This window comes from Podarcis tiliguerta, assembly GCF_965153285.1.
Source record: "Podarcis tiliguerta genome assembly, chromosome: 8".
NCBI lineage: Eukaryota > Metazoa > Chordata > Lepidosauria > Squamata > Lacertidae > Podarcis > Podarcis tiliguerta.
Window position 1 is genome coordinate 61857024 of NC_139541.1, and position 8632 is coordinate 61865655.

The 8632-nt window shown below is 42.5% G+C and overlaps 2 long non-coding RNA genes across 5 annotated transcripts in view; both read right to left on the reverse strand.

Moving 5' to 3' along the window:
- The window catches only part of LOC310684850, a 231750-nt gene that overhangs the window by 63299 nt on the left and 159819 nt on the right, over window positions 1-8632 (reverse strand). The gene's annotated exons all lie outside the window — the stretch shown is intronic.
- LOC310684855 overlaps window positions 1-8632 on the reverse strand; it is a 34747-nt gene that overhangs the window by 22524 nt on the left and 3591 nt on the right. The window contains exons 1-2 of one of the 4 annotated variants that reach the window (XR_014514885.1): window positions 8124-8622; window positions 7423-7690 (exon numbers count right to left, since the gene is read on the reverse strand). The exons of 1 other annotated variant lie outside the window; for it this stretch is intronic. This is a non-coding gene — a long non-coding RNA (uncharacterized lncRNA). Of the gene's footprint in view, window positions 1-2427; window positions 2785-7422; window positions 7691-8123; window positions 8623-8632 lie in introns of those variants that run through there. 2 more of the 4 variants (XR_014514882.1, XR_014514886.1) reach the window with 2 other exon arrangements.

The window sequence follows — 8632 nt, forward strand, 5'->3', positions numbered from 1 at the left end:
TTGGGTTGTGGGTTGGGTTGGGTTGTGGGTTGGGTTGAGTTGTCGGGTTGGGCTGGGTTGTGGGTTGGGTTGAGTTGAGTTGTTGGGTTGAGTTGGGTTGTGGGGTGGGTTGTGGGGTGGGCTGGGCTCATCTCGCTTTATTGGCCGAGGGAGCCAGCATACAGTTTCCGGGTCATGTGGCCAGCATGACTAAGCTGCTTCTGGCAAACCAGAGCAGCACACGGAAACGCCGTTTACCTTCCCGCCGGAGTGGTACCTATTTATCTACTTGCACTTTGATGTGCTTTTGAACTGCTAGGTTGGCAGGAGCAGGGACCGAGCAACGGGAGCTCACCCCATTGTGTGGATTCGAACCGTCAACCTTCTGATCGGCAAGTCCTAGGCTCTGTGGTTTAACCCACAGTGCCACCTGCGTCCCACTCAAGTGGTATAAGAGAGCTTTAAATGTATGGTGTGGCTGTGACCTTGTTTTCCTCGCCAGAGCTTTGCTAGTCAAAGTCCTGTTCAGCAAGAAATCTTTGTTCTGATGAGATGCATCAATTTGATACCCTGTTGTTGTTGAGGATGATGTTGTTGTTACTCCATAGTATTTACAGAGTGCAGTGCATCACAGAATGCAAGAGGCTAGTTGCCTGTCTAAAGATCTTAGAATCTCTAAAATTCAACATGGGAGGCGGGGGAAATAATATGCAATTTTTTCTGCTCCACTTGATTAGCATTAGTTACATAGGGTGTGGAGAATAGGCGTTGTGCCAAAGGCTTGATGGGAAACGTGGGTTCAAAGTAGGGCTTTAAATGAAGTAAGAGAGAGGTGTCATCACACAGGTGTTCTGGAAGGCTGCTCCAAACATATGTGGCAAAGAAGGAGCCAGATGCCTTTGAAAAGTGAAAGGTGGGAGCAAAGTGTCTGAGGATTAGGGATGGAGGAATCGATCCATTTCAGTTTCTTGGCTTATTCCTGTATCTCATTTTTCTAGTCTTAAGTCCAGACTGAGGAAGAGAGATGCATAGGTGGAAGGATGAGAGAGAGAGAGGAGACATGAAGGCGAATCGTTTCAGTTTTAGCACTAAAATTGCTTTACAGTGGTACCTCGGGTTACATACGCTTCAGGTTACATACCCTTCAGGTTACAGACTCCGCTAACCCAGAAATATTACCTCAGGTGAAGAACTCTGCTTCAGGATGAGAACAGAAATCGTACTCTGGCGGCACAGCAGCAGCAGGAGGCCCCATTAGCGAAAGTGGTGCTTCAGGTTAAGAACAGTTTCAGGTTAAGAACGGACCTCCGGAACGAATTACAGTAAGTACTTAACCTGAGGTACCACTGTATTGAAATCTGAATTATCTGTTTATAATACTAAGAACCCATCTACAAGCTTCCAAAGAATGAACTCCAAAGATAGAAAAGCAAGAGGATGGGAGGATGCAGAGGGTCTGGATTTGGAGGAAAGGAGGCCAGAATCACCAATAAGACCATCAGAGTGAGGAAAGTGGGCAAATGAGAGACCCCCAAAGCAGAGAGCAGCAATGGTGACTATCTCAGCAGTAGGGAGGAGAGAAATTTGATTAAGTTTGCATTTCAAGATGAAGCTAACTAATTCACACTTTCTGAAACAATATGGGGATCAAAACACAGCCATCTTTGAAATGTGCACTTCTGTGAAATGTGCACTTCTGTGAATTTAGCAACGCGGTTCTCCAGCTAACTAATACAAAAATGCACATAAGGTAAAATGTGCATAAAAATACATATATTAGTGAAAATAACACACACATATGCATTAGGGGAAACTTATTTGTAAAAATGTGTCTGGTAGGCAAAGTGCATACAAAAATATGTATATCAGGATTTTCATGAGGACTTAAATTTTTTTACAGATGGATGTAAAAATGTGGAGACCTCTCCTGAACTTAGTATTGGGAAATAGGAAACGGAGAGGAAACTGAAATGGACACATTCACCCATCCTTACTTAGAACATGGAGGTATGACTGCTTTTTGGGTAAGGGAGCAGGCAGGGCCGGCCCACCTATGAGGTCATGTGAGGTGACCGCCTCAAACTGCAAGATCCACAGGGGCAGCAGATTCCCAGTTTGGCTCAAGGAACCAGCCAGGTTGGAAGAAAAGTACCTATAAGTTGTCTTTAGCTCCTCCGACATATATGCACATTTTGATGGTAAAATTAGCCACACCTACCACTTAATATGTAGATAAAGCAGTCACAAGAATAAACATGGCTTCCACCATGACATATAGTGGAGGAACTGCCATATCAGCTGGCTGCTGCTCCTACCAGCTAGGCCTCTTTCCTGTCACCTGCCCTGGAGGTGATGGCATCACCCAGGCTCCCATGAGCCGATCTACTGCAATGGGAGTGACAAGAATCTGGCAGTTCTCAGCTAGGCCCCAGAAAGCCAAGGCCTCACCCGGTAAGATCTGTCAGGAGCTCGTCCTGCACTTGAGTAGGACCCTGCCAGAGACACATTCCTGACTGGCAGATTCTCTCCCTCCTGGTCAATCGTTCGGAAGCTTCAAAAGCTTTCTTGAGCCTGAACATCACAGCAACAGACACCAGCACACTTAGGGATCCGCAGAGTCTTCGCAGCTTGCGTGACAGACCTCAGCAACTCAGCATTTTGGCTAATCTACTTTATTTACATATAAACACACATGGAGCACTGCAACATGGCTCCCTCTTTCTCTAGAATCAGACAGCAAAGAGAAAAAGAACAAAGGACAATAGTCCCACTTCACAGAACACAGTAACACAAACATCCTGTCTCCATCACTTCCCACTCTGTGGAGTCAAAACATATACAGTCATGTGATATACAAAAATCCAATGACTGCAATCAAGGGTATATGATGTGGGAGTGCTCACCAACGGCAGCCTTCTGGTGTAGTTTTGACCTGTATATAATTTGGTGCTTGAGGTTTCCTTCACTCTGCTGGTGGGGTATGTGCCAGTTTTATAGGACATAACCCTCAAGTAAATACTTCCCCAAGCAGTCCCAGCTGCCAAGCAACTCATCTTGCAAAACTGCAAGGACAAACCCGCCCCTTCCATCACCCAACGGGCTGACGACACCTCTACGAGCTCCAGCTACAAAACAGATTGCATCTATTAAAACAGCTCCAGAAGGACAGAAACCACACTGTCTGTGTGGCAGTGATGTTGCTTTAATTACGTTTGTCACCAAACTCTCATGCTCAGGGCCAGCTCAAGTCTGTATCTGTATTGGATTTGAAATGGTTCTTATATACCAAATTGTTTTAATTGTGCTTTGATATGTGAAATTGCTGTAATTGTATTTTTTTATATATCACCGAAAATGGTTTTAATTATTTGTATACAATAAAGTGTTTCATATGGGTTGCTATTGCTGATTATTATTATTTTTATGTTAAATGTCTCTGAGACATTTCATATGAAGCAATTCAAAAGCACAGCAATAATAATATAGGATTTTGCTACCTTTGGCAGAGCAGTAAATGGTGTGCAGGAGTCCCACCCCACATGTAAAGGGGAAATCACATCTTATGTGAGGGTTAGATTCCAAGGGCTACGCAAACACTTTACTGAGGAAACAGCAAAAGTAGTGTAAAATATTAAGAGAAAGGAACAGAAATATTTTATCTTTCTTAGTTCAGTGAGCCATTCAGCTTAAACATACGGGGGAAATTGCATCAGAACTACACATCCAATTGGAGCATGTGTTACCTTGGCAGAGACCATGTCTCTTTGGTCTCTAAGCAACGCCTCCACCCATCCCCTGGCCTTGGCTAGTGGATTTTAACATTAACATATTTAACCCTTATGCTCAACACTGAATGATCCCTATTGTTGCACTTGGAACGTTTATAGTGTGGCAGCACCTGCTAGGCTTGCCTAAAATGGAGTCAGGGAGGAATTATGGCAAGCCAGATGTATGGCAATGCACTTTGTGTGTGTCAGGAACGTTACTTTTTGAAATATGGCAACCCTAGCACCTGTTCTCTGGAACTCACTGCCTGCTAATGTTGTTCAGGCACCTTCATTGTACAGTGGAACCTCGGTTGTCCAACGCCTCTGTAGTCGTATGTTTCGGCTTTCAAATGCTGAAAACCTGGAAGTAACTGCTCCGGTTTCTGAACGATTTTCAGAAGCCGAAAATGCTACACAGCTTCCGTTTTGAGTTTCCCTATTGTATTGAGCCTTCCGCTTTCAATTTTCAAACAGTCTTCCGGAATGGATTATGTTCAAAAACCGAGGTTTCACTGTACTGTTTTCGATGCCTGCTCAAAACGTAGTGTGGTACATAGGTTGAAAAAGTGAATTACTGACCCAATGAGGCAAGGAAGAAGGGCTACCCCTATGCTATCCATATAATCAGTTATCAGTAATCAATATATTCATATATGCTCACACATAATCAGGGCTTACAGTATTTTATAATCCATTTTGAATCAAAGGGAAGCTGTGCCTTAGCTAACTGCATACTGCTTGAAACAGCAAAATTAGGAGCCGACCTTTCCCCTACAAACATCTATGTACCCTGGACAGGGGGAGACGTGAATCAGAGATTCTGGTACAAAATCCCCTCAGATACAGGCTAAATTAATCCACAGAACAGGAAGAGCAAAACCACAAAATCTCCAAACTCCCTCTCCTGTCATAACTAGGGGAGAAGTTAGACAGAGCGTCACTGCAAGCAACGGAAAGCAGAACTAGAACTCTGTGCTTGACCAGGAGCTGGAAGCATGGCAAGAAGCTTGCTAATTGGCTAATTTTGCTGGCGATATTGTGACTGCCTCATGGTTGTCTCATGATCTATGATTTGTTGTGATCTGCTCAGGTATAAAGACCTCTGGATTTCTGTCAATCGGGGTCCCAGTTCCTTTTGGAAGAGATTCCAAACTGGGTCCTTATTGCCTGGCAATAAACTTCACCTTCTAATTCTCCATTTGCTGAGTCTGCCTGATCCTTATTGATGCCAAGAGGGTACCTGCTTCCGTTCATTGCTTCACCAATGCTACCCAGGAAGCTTCGTGAGTTGAACCTGGGTCTCCCCAGTCCTAATCTAAAATGCTAACTGGCTCTCACATTCTATTCCATTTAAATCACTGGTTTCACTGCTCATATTGGTGACGCACACGATCACCCACATTTGAAATAATCAGACTGAGGTTTAATAGGATCTAGGAGTGGCCGACTCACTACGGAAAATAATGGTTCTTCTCTAGGTGCTTATGAGATGCTTTCCCAATTCATTGCTGGATGACAGCAGGTCACACACCCATTCAGATTGGATCTTTTACTCTTCTGAGTGGCTTATACTTTTACTGGTGCTCTGCATCATAATGGGACACACCTATGGGCTGTGTAAAAATATTCCCTCCCCCACATCATCTCTCTGTATATTCCTATCCATTGAGGTTACCACTTTGTGCACCTGATATAGAAGGTTCTATGTAAGGATGGGCAAATCTGTCTATTTCAGTTTCTTTTGATTTCTAAATTCAATTATCCATGTTAATCTGCAGGGTTGTTTGTTTTTTTAAAAAGTCCTCGTGAACATTCACCTGCGTTTTAGTGTGAATTTGTCCTAATATAATATTTTTGCGTACAATTTTGCTTATACACAGTTACTTTAAATGCACCGCTGTAACTTCAGTTCCTTGAACTTCCTGTCTGTGACACAATTAATAATGATGATGAAAATGAAAAGCCAACCTCAACATCATGTTTAACTTCACATATATATTTTTTCTTTAAAGTTTAACTGGCATTGAACAATTGGAATATGTACTATTTTGGTCTCTGCCCCCCCCCCCCATTTTATCAACCAATGGAAACTGCTATGATAAATCAATTAAAATTGCTTTAATTGGAATGCAAGCCCTGAACATTATGAAGAATTAATATCTGAATTTACTTGCTTTCCATTTCCCTTCTAATCCCTCATTCCATCCCTACCATGTCTTAGATGAAATGCCATTATTTCATGTAGCAGATAAATAAAATAAGTGTGATAGAGGCAAGAATTTATTCAGTTTTAAGGTTGTATCCAACTAAGTTCAACTCAGTGTAAATCCACTAAAATGACTGAATCTAATTTAGTCAGGCCCATTAACTTCAATGGGCCTGCTCTGTGGACTAGCATCATATACAACACTTTGTTTTGGAGAGGTCAAGGCTTGAATGGGAAACATCTTAAGTTCTACTCAAGGTTGTTAGGGGGAGTGAGTGTTTCAGAATGATTTGGATTTAGACTGGAAGGAAAGGGGAGTGGTGGTTTGAAGAAGTCACTCACTGTATCTTAGCTTTGATCATAACAAGGATACGACGGTTACTGCTCTGGAATTTGGTCTTATGATCCAGCCTGTAAATCGATGTGACTGGAAGAGGATGCAAGATAACAAGAATTGTAAAGCATAATTGCAGGTTATTTGAATATGCTAATGAATGAAGTACACATTAATCAAACAATAGGTAATAATTAAAATAATAATAATTAGAGTTCTTACATTTCCCCCCTTGGCAAGGCTCCTGTGCATTAGCAACTACATGGCAGATTTTAGCGGATAAAGTTTTCCCCATAGCACAGCCTCTCCATGCCGGAAAAAAAGCTATCCCTGTTGAAATTCTACTTGCCTACTGGCTGTTTAAAGCACAGGAGCCCTACCAGAAGAAGAGTGGGCAGTGGATAGCCCTTCTTGCCAGCAGCCTTAAGTCTGAACTTTGATAATTTTCTAGAGGTAATGAACCTCCTGAAGCTGTTGGACTACAACTCCTATCATCTGATCATTGGCTATCCAGGCTGGGGCTGATGGGAGCTGGAGTCCAAAAATGTCTGAAGGGTCAAAGGCTCTCTAGCCCTATTCCAGAGCCCTGTGGTATTTAGAAGGAGCCGCTGGAAGCTCTTTTTCGAAGACAGAGACTGACAGAAACGTGAAGTTTCATTGAAGGTAAAGCAAACATTTTACATCCTTTCTTTCATGCTTTCCAAATTCAGGCTATCACTTATCAGTGTTCTTAACGCAGACTGACAGCAGGGTTACTTCAGGAAATACCGATCATTAGTTATAAAATCCCAAATTTTCTAGGGCCCTGTACAAACGTTAAGAAAACCACAGTCACTGCACATATGCTTGCTATCAGATATAGGGGGTTGCCAACATGGCAAGTGTGGGTTTCAAGATACTGAGGTTAGAGGCGGTTTTAGGGTAGCACAACCGGTGTGGCTGCACTGGGCACTGTGCTGCCAAGTGGCACAACAATGCTGTAAAACAGAGCGCAAGAGGCAGGGGACACCAAATTTTAGCATCACACAGGGCGACACTGAAATTTAAGGGCCCAAAGTCCACCACTGCTGAGGTCTTCCCTATTGCCCATGAAGCCTCTGAACCGCCCCATCTAATCACTCTTCAAGGTTAGTCACCCTTTTAATCCTCAAAAAGAACAGAGTTGAAGAAAAGAGTTGGAAGTCACTTCTTTTTCTTTCAGCTCCATGTGCTCAGATTAATTCTACTAGATCTGCCTTTTATTCAGATCCTTTGAAAAGTGAAGCGTGTGGTGTGCATGCTCTTTTCGCGCCTCATATGGTGGTGGGGGGAAAGAAATGACCAGAGGGGTTGGTGCCCACAGGACTCATTGAAAAATCCCAGTGTGCCGATGGGTGTAAAAAGATTGGTGACTCCTGAATGAACCTGATAAAAAAGGGAGAAAATATTGGGCATGAACAGGAAAACAAGCAAATTGAAGAACTAATTACTCATAGTAAATAATCTTTTTTTTAAAAAAAAAAATGATGCCTTAATAATAATCACACACAAAAAAAACATTTGCTTTGTTTTATCTTGGTTTGGTTTTAGGGTTTGTTTGTAGTTTTTATGTGTATCCTGGCATGTTTTAAGATAACTTTTGTTTAGCAGCACTGTTTAATGTTATTTCATTACACTGTAACTGATCATGTTTTTATTACTGATTTTGAATTTTGCATATTGACTTGTAATGTAGCCTCACCTCCTTCAGTAAGAAGTCAACCTAAAAGACAGAGTAAATAATAACGATGATAGCGGTGATAATATTGCTGGCTACAACCCTATGCAAGTTTTCACCATTAAACTCCACAAGACTTACTTCGAGCAAACTGTGGGATCGACGGATTGTCTGTTCCCGATACTCTTTTTCTAAAACCACCGACGATCTAGCCAGGCTTCGGGTGGCGCTGGCAGTCGCTGCTAGACAGTGCCACGCGATTCGCCTGTACTTCAAGGCTGGTGAACAAAGGTCAGCTTGCCATTTATCCGCCATTTATACCTATCGTTTCACCTCTGCCTGCACTTCCTGTTAGTATCGATACTAAGTGTTAATGTTGTTTTGATATCAAGCAGAATATTATTATCATCACTATTATTTTTACGATCAGAATTTAAACGTTTTGCACTGCAGTATTTAGAACTGATTTTCGGGTCTCACACACACAGAGCTCTAGATAGATATAAGATGCATACGCATATGCTAGGCTAAATTTTTATTGTATGCCAGCGCCGTTGCTGTTGTCAGAATATCGCGAGCCTCTTCGAGCACCATCCGTTGCAGCTGCAACGCGAGCGTTCCAATTCGAATCTTTCAACGCTCGGCCAGGA